Source organism: Protomyctophum parallelum (assembly GCF_964188405.1).
Source record: "Protomyctophum parallelum genome assembly, chromosome: 21".
NCBI lineage: Eukaryota > Metazoa > Chordata > Actinopteri > Myctophiformes > Myctophidae > Protomyctophum > Protomyctophum parallelum.
This window is the reverse complement of record NC_139713.1, coordinates 3,457,781-3,472,859: the sequence shown is the minus strand read 5'-3', so window position 1 is coordinate 3,472,859 and position 15,079 is coordinate 3,457,781. Positions and strand designations below refer to the sequence as shown.

General features: G+C 41.4%; 1 protein-coding gene across 1 annotated transcript in view; it reads left to right on the top strand.

Moving 5' to 3' along the window:
* Nucleotides 1-5,043: 5,043 nt before the first annotated feature.
* tln1 (talin 1) overlaps nt 5,044-15,079 on the top strand; it is a 215,247-nt gene continuing 205,211 nt past the window's right edge. Inside the window, exon 1 of the mRNA XM_083793816.1 lies at nt 5,044-5,185. The gene's annotated coding sequence lies outside the window, so the exon portion shown is untranslated. The remainder of the gene's footprint in view (nt 5,186-15,079) is intronic.

Genomic DNA, 15,079 nt, shown 5'->3' with positions numbered 1-15,079 from the left:
GGCGATATTAATACATTTGTTGAAACTTCACTGTCATCTGGGGACCCTCCAAAATCATTGGTGATTGGTGCAGGGCTCATGATTGGTGCAGGGCTGTGATTGGTGCAGGGCTGAGCATGGATACGATTGTAAAAATACTGCAAGTTCAGTTTATTTTACGGCATTAACATTTTCAAATCACATATGGGTCAAACATACAATAACATACCGTACAACAATGAGTAATTTGCATCCTTATACGTTAGACGCTTTCAATTCACTGTAATTCTTTCAATGGACTAAAATCTACTTTTATTTCATGGCCTTCCTGCCCTGGCATTTGGCCTTTGTGCCCAAACACCAAAGGCCTCGCCCCTAAAATGACAAAATTCCTCTGAATCACGAATCATGTCCCAGTGAAGCCTTGTGAATCATCAGGGAGGGTTTAACTTTACACCCCTGAAACTATACAATATAAATAGCAGAGTTTAGCACTAGCCTGTATCCATCTCTCTCTCTCTCAACGCTACTGCATCATTCCACCAAGAGTTCCAATCTGATCTGCAACAATGAGTCTGGTAAGCATTCTGCCCCGATTCTTCCCATGTCACTCCTTTCTTCAGTGATTAAAACGTTGAATAAGAGGCAAGGCACCACCTGAATTACATTGTTACAATAGAACCTTACATTTATGTCATATTATGGTATATTCGTATATATGTAAATGAGTAAATCAGAGGTACAGAATGTGTCACAAGGAAAACTTTGAGTCGTTTCCATTATGCCAGTTTGAAAATAACATTTAACCACTTGAACCTGGCATACCTATTCTAGGGGGTGATGAAATAACCTAGAGTTTAACCGTCCTAGACCCTGTCTGGATTAATTGTAATTAAATGTGCATATAGGTCAATGTTTGTTGGGGGGGCCAACGGGGGGGCCAACGGGCCATACTGTACTACAGGGGGGCCCACACTTTTTTGACTTGCGAGCTACTTTCAAAATGACGAGATCTACCCACCAAAAAACAGTATTATCCCATTGCTGATTTTATGCTTTTTTATGTACTTAGCGTGCACTTGAGGAATAGAGGGGAGGAGGGGAGGAAATGGAACTGGTATAGGGTTTAAAAATATATAGCTGTATAATGCTACTGACATCTGTGCGCAACACACTTGAAAACAAAGACTTGCATTGTGGGTTTGAGCTGACAGGCACTTTTTGATGTCAATCAATCGAGTAAAAAATACATTTTTATACTTAAATGATATATATATTTTTAGGGGCATGTCATGTGTTCCATACCTGCACAGCCTTTGTGATCTATACTGGTAGATCACGGTCTACCTTTTGGGCACCCCTGCTGTACTGTACTACAGTATATGCTGCGACCAGATGCATTCCATCAGTTTTGCAATGCAGCTGCAGGAACGACTGTATAACATACAACATCACCACCGGGAGGTGAATACTGTACATGTCATCCCCGTGACAACCATACTGTATCTGCTGCTTGGACACGCCACACCTGCTTGGATGAAATAGACATTGACCTGACCTTTAGCACATATCTATTGACCTTTGTGCGTGTGTGTGTGTGTGTGTGTGTGTGTGTGTGTGTGTGTGTGTGTGTGTGTGTGTGTGTGCGCGTGTGTGTGTGTGTGTGTGTGTGTGTGTGTGTGTGTGTGTGTGTGTGTGTGTGTGTGTGTGTGTGTGTCATTCTATGTGGCATCTGTGTTCATTTGGCTGGCTGCTGCACTGTTTTGTCAGTCACAATAAATACAAACGTGGAATATACTGTACATATGTTGTAAACTTGTTTACTTGAGTTCTGGCTAAAACATTTGCATCTTCTAAGGTATACATGATCCATAGTTCAGTACAGCTAAATAAATGTCTTTGTCGAAGGACGCGGATGGTCTTGTAGCATCAGTAGTGGTCGTGATGGCCGGCCAGATCCTGTTCACAGAGAGAGAGAGAGAGAGAGAGAGAGAGAGAGGACACTCAACACGTTGGAAGAATCACTCCAGAGATGGTCACGTCCATCTCACTGGCATGTGTGGACAGCAAGAGTTGGATCCAGTGTTGTTTTTGGCAGCAAATTTCTATTTTAGTTTTAGTCATAGTCTCTTGAATAGTTTTCACTTAGTTTTAGTCACATTTTAGTCACCTGGAATGTTCGTGTTTAGTCTAGTTTTAGTCTACTAAAATGTGTTTTGACAGGCCTTGATGTCGTTGATGTAATGACATATTTTACACTTTGGTTGCATGCTGAAAATAGCAGATATACAATCTCGTTGTGAGATTGTATATCTGCTATTTTCAGCATGCAACCCAGCATAAAACTGGATCTCTTGTCCACTAGTCCCTTCCTAACATTTTAGTCTAGTTTTTATTTGTCGACAAAATTGTCAGTATATTTAGTCTTAGTTTCAGTCATCATATCTTAGTTTTCATTTAGTTTCCATTAGTTTTTGTCAGTGGAAAAAGGTAGTCGACGAACATTTTTCGTCTTAGTTTTAGTCGACGAAAACAACACTGGTTGGATCCTCCATTCCCTGCATTTAAACAATCACATTTCAAAATGTCATATCAGGGAATAAAGGAAAGCTCATTCAGATCAACATGTAAACATACGGTAGTACAATGCAAGCAAGTATAGTATCTGGTCCACTTGTTCTTCAATGTGTGCAAAGGAACAAGTCTCATACGGTGTTTGAAGAGGCTGTGTCACTGGTCACTGAGACCCCCCTTTCCACCGGTTCAGTTCTTTTTGGTTCTTAGTCCATGAGCCAGAGCTCCAACATTGGTGGGAAAAACTAGACCTATATTAAATTGTTTATAGGATCAATACAAGTAAATTAATACATGATAACCCGTCCACATTAGTAGCTTTTCCATATTTTCGATTATTTTGCATATTTTCCTGCATAATGCCTCATTTGCACATTTTAAAATGTAAAATTTGTAATACAATAAATCATTGTCTTCACTCTTCATGTAAGTAATCAATTGGGGGAAGTTTCATGTTGATAACAATCTAATATAGGTATGGTTTTGCCCACTGACTCAATTCATAATTAACGTTTCAATTTTGGAGCTCTGGGCTCATGGACTAAAACCAAAAAGAACTGAACCGGTTCCCATTGGGAACCAACCGGTGGTAAAGGGGCCGGTGTGTGTGTGGTAGATTGATGGTTACAGAGCGGTGGAAAAGGGGCCGGTGTGTGTGTTGTAGATTGATGGTTACAGCCGTCAGCCGGACTGGTTGACAAGAAAGTATAGATCATTAAGTCATTAATTAAGACATGTGAATCCCTTGACTCCTTCAAAACCGCTCTCAAAGGGCACCTACGGATGGCTGCAATTCGAAACTGGCCTCTGTAAAATCTGAATCCCCCCCCCCCACCCCATTTCCCCTCACTGTATATGTATCTTTTCCCTTTTTGCTTCCTATATGATGAATTCTTGTTCTGTTCTTTAGCTACATAGAAATGTCTATTTGTATGTCTCTAAATGTTTTGATGAATTGAACAATGTGGACCCTGTTGTAAACAAGTGTAATGCTTAATTGGGTCGTCCACTCACAGTTAACAGTCTTTGTATTGAGTTTGTGCTTAAAATGTACTGTAAATTCTACAAACTGTTAATAAATATTTCAATCAATCAATCAATCACTGCCTTCATGATGCTCTTGTAAGTGCAACATCTCTCCCAGCCACAAGGAGGCAGAGTCTACACAAAGAGGAGGGACGTTCGAGGATGAGTTTGTGTAACTTTTTTTCTCTCTCTTTCTCTTTCTCTCTCTCTTTCACACACACACACACACACACACACACACACACACACACACACACACACACACACACACACACACACACACACACACACACACACACACACACACACACACACACACACACACACACACACACACACACACACACACACACACACACACACACACACAATTAAACAAAGATGAAAAAATGTTTTGCTAATATAGGCACATATTATATTTCTCATACTACCAATACTTTTGTATACTTTTACTCAAGGTAAACACAGGGCATTATGGCATCTGTACTTTTACTCAAGTCAAAGTACTGAAGTACTTTATTATAGCTATTAAAGCATTACAGTGGTTCCCAAACCTTTTCATGTCAAGAACCCCCAAATTGACACTAATTAGCCAGCGGGCCCCCATTTGAAAAGATATGCCAGGGACCCCCCATGAGAAGATTATTAGGCCTACGGCTCTGATTCTCAACCCATTTAATTTCAAGGACCCCCCAGTTTGACATGCATTAGTCTACGGTGGACCCCCATTTAATGACATTTCTATCTCTGGGACCCCAATTTCTATTGTAGCCTAAAATCAATGTTAATTTAACTCTGAGAGTGTGCAAATGGAACCAAATGGACCCGTTATTGACCCCTAAAGGGATCATTTGGTTCCAAACTATAATTTAGCTGGGTAGGGGACCCCCTGGAACTCCCTCAAGGACCCCTGGGGGTCCCCGGACCCCCACTTTGAGAATAATATCTACTCCTCAGATGATACAAATGGACATTTAAGGCTCATATCTATACTTTTAGATTGTAATAGAGCTCTCATTCAATTCAATTCAATTCAATTCAACTCAATTCAACTCAATTCAATTCAATTCAATTCAATTCAATTCAATTCAATTCAATTCAATTCAATTCAATTCAATTCAATTCAATTCAAAGGAGATTTATTGGCAAACATCTCTTTGTTTTTTTTGTGTGTGTGTGTGTGTGTGTGTGGGCGGGACCAAATAACATCCTGCATGAAATGACAACAACGACATAGCTAAGATATGATATAATATAAAAAAAATATCCATCTATCATAGCATAGGCCTATACATAATACTTTATTCCACTGCGCGTGCACGTTTTTTCTATTACTGTGCCCGTCAAGGCGCTGGAGAGAGAGAGAGAGAAAGAGAGAGAGAGAGAGAGGGTGGAGTTTGAACCCAACACACACACACACACAGAGGAAGGAAGAAGGAGAAGAAAAAAAAGAAAAGGAACTCCACACTGCCCTTCAGCCTGAAGAACATCTCTGGATAGGAGAGGAAAAACACTCACACCGCGTCCACGTTACAACAAAACATTACAATACTAGTTATATATATATATAATACACACGCCACGGAAACGCAGACCACTACAGAAGGTGAGTCGAATAACTAAAAGCTTTGTTTCTCTCTCTCTGTGTGTGTGTGTGTGTGTGTGTGTGTGAGAGAGAGAGTTTCTGTTTTCAGCACTTTTATAGTTTGACTTCCTTCCTTCCGACTCGAACTGAACCGACTCACTCACTGACGTCTGGCGTTCTTTGGAAGAGAACTTTAGCTACTCTACTCTAATGGAAATGGAAGTCAACTTTAACACTGTTTTTTATTATTATTAAAACCCGCTTTGAATTGGTTTTGTTTGAATTCAAACCGAGCCGCCGTGGAGGAGTCGTCGTGGGTTTGAATGTACAGTATATTAATTAACCCATTTTTTAGGCAGGAACACCTTTTTGGCGTTAGCATCATGTTGTGCTTTAGCTTTTGAAAAAATAGCAGATCTACAAGCTCATAGTGCGCCACCGAGTGGCGCACTATGAGCTTGTAGGTCTGCTATTTTTGAGAAATCGACATAGAAACATAGCTTTTTGAGAAAACTGTCATTTTCAAACAGACATTTTTTTTTAAATCTGATCTCAGGTCAGAATGGGTTTAAAACGCTGTGTCTTGTTGTTGTTTGGGGCGACTATAAAATAAAAACCACTGTGTTGAAATGGTTTTTATAAATGTTTGCTCATACAGTTTGGAGACAAGGAGGAGAGGGAGAGAAAAAACTGTTTTTTTTTCTCCACCGTTTTGTTTGACACAACTTTTCACCTCTTCACGTCTTTTCACGTCCCTCAGAGTTTAGTAGTTGTAACTATATAAGCTTATTAAACACCCCAAACCGTTCGCTATATATTCACACATAACTCATAATAAATAATTGTAGCCTTAAGTTATATGCTATTCGGCTATTATTATTTTTGCAACGTCGCCAGTTCGCAAGCATATTTCTCTTCCCTCAGAGGAGCGTTATAGTGTATATCTCACACTGACTGCAAGATATGTTTTATGGTATTATGTTTTTTAATTATTTTAATACATTTTCACGGAAAGTAAAGCTTTTTTTTTAACCTCCCCGCCCAACTTAAAAAAAAAAAAAAAAAAAGTAACAGAAAAACACATAGGCCTACAACCAAAAATCAGAATATTATTTTTTTTGCAACGTCGCACCCATATTTCTCTTCCCTCATTGCATTCTGTTTATTATTATTATTATTATAACAACTGTATATTCTACATAGTTGACCCCCCCCCCCCTTCCCAATGGGAGCTCTGTTAGCTAGTTGAGAGTAACTATTACAATAAAACCGTCACTTGTCTTAAACAGTTACAATTTACAAATAGCTTTTCATTTAATGACAATGTTGTGTGTTACAAGTCGAGTTCGTAGCGGTCAAACTGAACTATGCAGCCTCCGGCTCTGCATTCTTGTGTGCGGGGTGTGGTGTGTGTGTGTGTGTGTGTGTGTGTGTGTGTGTGTGTGTGTGTGTATATGTGTGTGTTGCGATTTCCTTGTTCAGCCGACTGTTGCAAATTGTATAGTAGTTTGGAAGAATAATGTGCAAGTTTGACATGTGGGAAGTGTTACAACATGTAAGCAAATGGACCCTTTCTTTGCTCGTCCCATTAATTGGTTACATTTTGTACACACGCATTCTCAGATCATCATGCCAATTGCATTTGACACGACATGACATAATAATGTTATTTATCGGGCTGCTAATTATTCGATGGGATTGATTGTGTTCTTGTGACAGAAAGGAGAAGCGTTTTGTCAGCTATAGGCTGTTGCAATGACCACCGTGTCAGTCAGTCAGTCAGTCAGACATGATATGATGTTGTGTCATTGTTGTGCAGACAGCAGACTGATTCCAGACAGCGTACAGTAGTCACTGGCTCTGGTCTGGTATAGTTGTACAGTTGTAGGACCATAACAAAAACAAAACAGCACAATGGTTTGGTTTGGGTTAGCCTAAAAGTTAGACTCGCGTATAGTAGAGAGATGCGTTTATCCATTCAGACATTTCATTCCTCGCAGATGTCAGAATCGATAAAATCTACGAGAGTCTAAAGTTTTGTTATTATTGAAATATACTCTGTCTGTCTGTCTTATATTTGCCAGCACATGTATTTCTTTCTTTCTTTCTTTCTTTCTTTCTTTCTTTCTTTCTTTCTTTCTTTCTTTCTTTCTTTCTTTCTTTCTTTCTTTCTTTCTTTCTTTCGTTCGTACACTAGATTGGAAGCAAGGCTTCCATCTTTGCCAGCAACACACACACACACACACACACACACACACACACACACATCATCATCAGTGCATATGGTTCAGCTGGCATATATATATATAACAGAGATTACATTCTTGGAATTGCAAAAGCCAGAGTGGACTTTAGTTTTTTGTTTGAAGTACAGACACTTCTCCTCTATCTGCTGGTACTGTATCTTACGGACCCGGTACTGACGCTTTCTTTAGTATGGACACTTCTCCTCTATCTGCTGGTACTGTATCTTATGGACCCGGTACTGACGCTTTCTTTAGACGCCATGGAGTTTAACCCATTTCACGACAGCCTTTAGTTAATGCAATTGTACTTAACTACAATACTTGAGTAAATATATACTTGGCTACTTTTCCTCTGCCACTGCAGTGAGTGTATTGTGTTTGTTTGGCTTCGTGTGTGTGTGTGTGTGTGTGTGTGTGTTCCTGGGAGCATGTGTTTAAACACACAGCCCAGTCACCAGCCACACGTCAAATGTACACACCATTAACCCATTCTGACCTGAGATCAGATTCTAAAAATGTCTTCTACATCCTGACCGTTTTCTGAAAAAGCTGTGTTTCTATGTCAGTCGTTCTTTGATTTCTCAAAAATAGCAGACCTACAAGCTCGTAGCGCGCCACTCAGTGGCGCGCTATGAGCTTGTAGATCTGCAGCTGCAGTCCTCATATCTCCTAATTTCAACTTCCATCCATCCATCTTCAACCGCTTATCCGTAGTCGGGTCGCGGGGGCAACAGCTCCACCAGAGAGCTCCACACTTCCCTCTCCACATCAGTAACTTCCTCCTGGGGGGGGGGATCCCGAGGCGTTCCAAGGCCAGTGAGTCTCCTCCCAGTGGGACGTGCCTCGAGGACCTCCCTAGGGAGAAGCTCGAGAGGCATCTTAACCAGATTTAACTGACCTAACGGATCCATTTGGTTCCATTTGTACACAGAGTTAAATTTACATTGATTTTTACAACACAAGTTTGGGTCCCAGAGATAGAAATGCCATTAAATGGGCGGATCTGCAGATTATTATGCATGTCAAACTTTTCTTTTTCATAAATGAATGCCTTTATACGTCTTCATACAAGAGTGGCACGCAAAAATATTGAACATAGCTGATCTTCAAGCTCACAACGCGTCACATTGGGATGCCTTGTGAACGTAGATTGGCTATTTGCGCTAGTTTAGCTGTTTTTTTTTAAATGGTTTAAAAGAAAAAGGAGCTGAGAGCCACACTTCTTTTTAGTTTTTGGCTTTTCTGCCTTTATTGATATAGTATCAAGGGAAGATAGACCGACAGAAAAGGGGAAGAGAGAGAAGGGAGAGACATGCAGCAGATAGACAGACAGGAAAGAGGGAGAGAGAGAAGGGGAGAGACATGCAGCAAAGGTCGTCATGAACGGGACTCGAACACGCGACACGCTGTCAGGCCAGAGCCTCTACGTGGCACGATGTGCCTGGACCGCTAGGCCAGCCGGCGCCCCACACCGTTCTTATCACATGGGAGAGTACAGTCCGTTTAAGCAACAGCTTTTGGCAGGGAAGTCACAATTTGCCGATACCTTGGCTCTGTTTGCCGACAGACACGCAGACAGACGAGGCACACACATCTTAGTGGCCTGGTGTTTTAAGTAGCACTTGTGTGCCGTTTGATAGCATGTAATGGTGTGTAACTCAGCTGCCCTGTGTTTACATAATAAAATAATATATCATTGTGTACCCATCATTTCCCTCTATCTACACCAGGGGTAGGCAACTATAGTTCCACACTCACTCCAGAGGGTCACTATAGTTCCACACTCACTCCAGAGGGCCACTATAGTTCCACACTCACTCCAGAGGGCCACTATAGTTCCACACTCACTCCAGAGGGCCACTATAGTTCCACACTCACTCCAGAGGGCCGCTATAGTTCCACACTCACTCCAGAGGGCCGCTATAGTTCCACACTCACTCCAGAGGGCCGCTATAGTTCCACACTCACTCCAGAGGGCCGCTATAGTTCCACACTCACTCCAGAGGGCCACTATAGTTCCACACTCACTCCAGAGGGCCGCTATAGTTCCACACTCACTCCAGAGGGCCACTATAGATCCACACTCACTCCAGAGGGATTGAGTGTGGATCTACAAGCTCATAGCGCACCACCGAGTGGCACGCTATGAGTTTGTAGGTCTGCTATTTTTGAAAAATCGAATAACGACTGACATAGAAACATAGCTTTTTCAGAAAACTGTCAGGATGTAGAAGACATTTTTTTAATCTGATCTCAGGTCAGAATAGGTTAACGTCAGGAAAGTTACCTGACCCACCCAGGTGATAATAATACCAATGAGTCTTACCGTGCAACATGAAAACTCCTTGGGCGGTCGTTAAAAGTAGATTTCTTTCCTCGTATTTCTAGTTCATTTAAATGATGTCATGCATATTTGTCCAGTGCATAGCCTATACTGCAGGCCTGGTAGACTAGATTTAGAAGACATGTGTCCAGTGCATAGCCTACTGCAGGCCTGGTAGACTAGATTTAGAAGACATGTGTCCAGTGCATAGCCTACTGCAGGCCTGGTTGACTAGATTTAGAAGACATGTGTCCAGTGCATAGCCTACTGCAGGCCTGGTAGACTAGATTTAGAAGACATGTGTCCAGTGCATAGCCTACTGCAGGCCTGGTAGACTAGATTTAGAAGACATGTGTCCAGTGCATAGCCTACTGCAGGCCTGGTTGACTAGATCTAGAAGACATGTGTCCAGTGCATAGCCTACTGCAACACCAAAAGGGGTTCCCGCCCCAAAATGGCTTAATCTGCCTGGCGGCGGGGCAACAATATGCATCGTGATTGCAGATGAAGGCTTTCCTATAAGCGAGGTCCAGTTAGTATTTCACCGGATAATGTGATATGTTTATAGTTGATACCAGCAGACTGTTTAGCATTCAGTCAAAACAATGTTCCTCCCGGGTCATGCTACTACTGTATTTAATGTCATGTTGAACAAGCCGTTATCTCACTCTGTGGAAATATGCCTGGTATTCCTACTGTGTTTTTTAAGTGAACACCATGCACACTTTAGCACGAGATTCCACTCTGTGGATAATTCCATTTGCTATAACCTACCCGCCACATAAATAAAGTCATTTCTTCATCGTGTAACTGAAAAAGCAGACGGCACTATATTAAGGTCAAAGATGGCTTTTTGGAGAAAGAAAATATAAACGCCACTTGTTGTTACTTCTCTTATCCCATTCTGAACGGGAACCCATTTTGGTGTCAGCATCATGTTATGCTTTATCTATTTGAAAAATAGCAGATCTACAAGCTCATATCGCGCCACCGAGTGGCGCGCTACGAGCTTGTAGGTCTGCTATTTTTGAAAAATCGAAGAACGACTGACATTTTTAGAATCTGATCTCAGGTCAGAATGGGTTCATCAGACCAGTGTGTGTCCAGTGGAAACCTTGTATGAATCTGATCTCAGGTCAGAATGGGTTATAGGTCAGCAGGCTGAGGCATTCTGGGGAATAGTGTCAATTATTGTTCTTATTCTTCGGACTACTTTTGTAATGCTTTGGAGAGAACAGCACATTTTATGATGCTGTGTTTGTGTGCGTGTCTACGAGAGAGAGTGTGTGTGTGTGTGTGTGTGTGTGTGTGTGTACATGCACACGTTTGCCTGTGCAAAATGTGCTGCAGCTCGCAAAGTCAAGTGTAATACTTTCAAGACTAGCACAATTTACAATTCAGGCATTTATCAGACGCTCTTAATCCAGAGCGATTTACATTAAGCAAGAACGGAAAGCATGGCAATACATGATCACATACATAAAACGTAGTTATCGTGAAACATGCGTAAAGCTAAGCGCGTAACAGTGGAATATCTTTATAAGTAAACTGTATACATATATACTATGAAGTGCTATGACTTCATACAATGCAATTCTTAGTAGCGTTCCTTAATACTGACTATTTTCTTATAGCGACTATTCTTTCAGTTATACCTTTCTGACGAATTTACTGATTTTCTTTGATTTCTCTTTTTGTTTGTTTGTTCACCAATTAATGGTCCAAAAATATTGACCAGTTATTATCACTTATGATGCCGCCAGAGTTCTTTTCAGAATAAAGGTGCTAATAGTGCCAATCAATTTATTTAAATCAATTAGTGCTATTGCCTCTTACAACCCCTATAACTTTCAGGGTGTAATGTACCGATGCTGGTGGATCATGTCTTTTGCACAAAATGTAATTTAGTTTTAGTCATATATATTTTTTCCATCCGAAATGTTTTGGTGTTGTTGAAGTCGACTACGACGTATCGTACTATTTTTTGAGTGGTGCAACCACTCCTACAACCAGCTTGCAATGTCCTCGTACGTGTTTGTGTGTCTGTGTGTCTGTGTGTCTGTGTGTCTCGTACTTGTTTGTGTGTCTGTGTGAGCATGAGTATGTGACTTAAAAATAGCAGTAGGGGGCGCCAGAAACAGTGAGAGGGGTAGTGACTCTAATGAGAGAGAGTGAGAGAGGTAGTGACTCTAATGAGAGAGAGAGATAGAGAGAGAGAGAGAGGGGGGGGGGGGGGGGAATTGCACCACTCAGTTCACACGTGTGTGATTTTTAAATCTACAACAGCTTGACTCAAATATATATTTGGCTGGCCTTCCTTGATCTCCTTCAAATGCCTGATTTATATTCGGCTGTGAAAAATAGCAGAAAAATAGCAGATCTACAAGCTCGTAGCGCGCCACCGAGTGGCGCGCTACGAGCTTGTAGGTCTGCTATTTTTGAAAAAAATCAAAGAACGACTGACATTTTTAGAATCTAATCTCAGGTCAGAATGGGTTAATCAGACCAGTGTGTGTCCAGTGGAAACCTCGTATGAATCTGATCTCAGGTCAGAATGGGTTACAGTACAGTACAGTGCAGTGCAGTGCAGTGCAGTGCAGCTACATCACCACTCACTTCAGACGGGTCTGATTTTTATTTACTCACGAGCTCTTGTACCTTTCATATTATTAAAAGTAAAAACTAGCAGATCTACAAGCTCACGGCGGGGCACGCTGTGACGCGCCGTGATCTTGTAGATCGGTTAGGTTATTTTTGTGCCACTGTTCTGTGTGACGCCGTAGGTCACACAGAGGTCGTCAACGTTGACATTACTGGCAGCGAGTGACACGTTAAAATGAGGATGATCAGGGGATCATTCTAAGAGGGGGAAAAGGTACAACAAAAAAGCTGAAATGGGGAGATTCTAGGTTTGATGCTAGGTTTGATGCTAGGTTTGATGCTAGGTTTGATGCTAGGTTTGATGCTAGGTTTGAAGCTAGGTTTGATGCTAGGTTTGATGCTAGGTTTGAAGCTAGGTTTCTGCCTGTTGGTGACAAAGCGTTGTGGTCGCTTCAGTTCCTCAAACGCTCTGACGCAGACCTTTGTGACATTCACATGAGTCATGTAGAGATGCATTGTCGTTCACTTATTTAACCCATTCTGAACGGGAACCCATTTTGGTGTTGGCATCATGTTATGCTTTAGCTATTGAAAAATAGCAGATCTACAATGCGGCGCAATGCGACGCGTTTTGAGCTTGTAGATCAGCTATTTTTTGCTATATTTGAATTGAAAACCTGAATTATTTTTTTGCTATATTTGAATTGGAATCCTGAAAAGTAACCTTTTTTTATTGAATTTCAAATGCATTTAGTTATAGTTATGTTAACTTTATGAACTGTTAACATAACTACATTGGACACAAAAAGAATATTTTAATACTAGTCATTAAGTACTAGTCATTTAAAGGCGTAGCGTCCGTCCTGCGTCTTAGTAACCTGAGCGTGATGTCAGTTTGTCTTATTGAACTGGAGTTGGTTCCGGCCGACCCCACGGGTCGCGTCCCAGGCCAGCCAGGGCCTGAAATGATGTCCTCGTTTCCCCTCGATTGTCTTCTTACCCCTCGTGTGTTTAAATGGTGCCTTTTTATATAGCGCTTTTATCCAAAGAGCTTTACATATAGGTTCATTGTGCATTACATTCACTCATTCACACACACACATTCATAGGAAACCATGCAAGGCACGACCTGCACATCGGGAGCACTTGAGGCCTATTCATTCATAGTCTAGATTTTCGGTGGTGAGGTGACCACCGCTCCGGTGGTGAGGTGACCACCGCTCCGGTGGTGAGGTGACCACCGCTCCGGTGGTGAGGTGACCACCGCTCCGGTGGTGAGCTGACCACCGGAGCTGAAATGACGTTGAGCGGTAAAAACAGACAGAAGGGTTGTAGCGGTGGCGGTGGTTTGCTCTTCACCGCGGCTCGGTGATGTTGTAGTTCAGTGGTCACCTCCTCACCACCGAAAATCCAGACTATGTATGAGCCTTTAGGGGTTCAGGGTTTTGCTCAAGGACACTTTGACACTGACTCTTCGACCCTCAGGTCACTCGAAAGAAGAGTGTGTGTGTGTGTGTGTGATGCCGCAAGATTTCAAAATCGTTTTTCAGTGTTTTGTTTCTATTAAAAACCCATTCTGACCGGGCAGCGGGCACCCATTTTGGTGTCAGCATCATGTTATGCTTTAGCTATTGAAAAATAGCAGACCTACAAGCTCATATCGCGCCACCGAGTGGCGCGATACGAGCTTGTAGGTCTGCTATTTTTTGAAAAATCGAAGAACGACTGACATTTTTAGAATCTGATCTCAGGTCAGAATGGGTTCATCAGACCAGTGTGTGTCCGGCGGAAACCTCGTATGAATCTGATCTCAGGTCAGAATGGGTTAAATCCTTTCGTTGTGGAGTCCAGATTCAGTCTCCTCCCACATGAGGACGTATGGAGGATATGAGGAAACAATTTTGTCCACCGCAGTGTTGTTTTTGGCAGCAAATTTCTATTTTAGTTTTAGTCGTTGTCTCTGGAATAGTTTTCACTTAGTTTTAGTCACATTTTAGTCACCTGGAATGTTCTAGTGTTTAGTCTAGTTTTAGTCGACTAAATCTACAGTTGATTTAGTCGACTAAAATGTGTTTTGACAGGCCTTGATGTCGTTGTAATGACATATTTTACACTTTGGTTGCATGCTGAAAATAGCAGATCTACAATCTCACAACGCGATATTGTAGATCTGCTATTTTCAGCATGCAACCCAGCATAAAACTGGATCTCTTGTCCACTAGTCCCTTCCTAACATTTTAGTCTAGTTTTTATTTGTTGACGAAATTGTCAGTATATTTAGTCTTAGTTTCAGTCATCATGAATTCGTTTTTATTTAGTTTTAGTCAGTGAAAAAAGGTAGTTGACGAACATTTTTCGCCTTAGTTTTAGTCGACGAAAACAACACTGCACCGTTGCTGCAGTGTAGAGCAGTGTGCTTTTAGTCGACTAATACTATGACGAAAAATGTTCGTCGACTACCTTTTTTCACTGACAAACGACATAAAAACTAAACCATGATGACAAACTATGAATAAATATACCGTTGATTTTGTTAAATAAAAACTAGACTAAAATGTTAGGAAGGTACTAGAGATCCAGTATAAGTCATTTTACACTTGGGTTTCATGCTGAAAATAGCCGATCTACAAGCTCACAGCGCGAGATCTGTAAGAATGTAAAATTAGCGGCCCACCAAAATACATTTTAGTCGACTAAATCAACTGTAGATTTAGTCGACTAATCGTATGATATTTAGTCGACTAA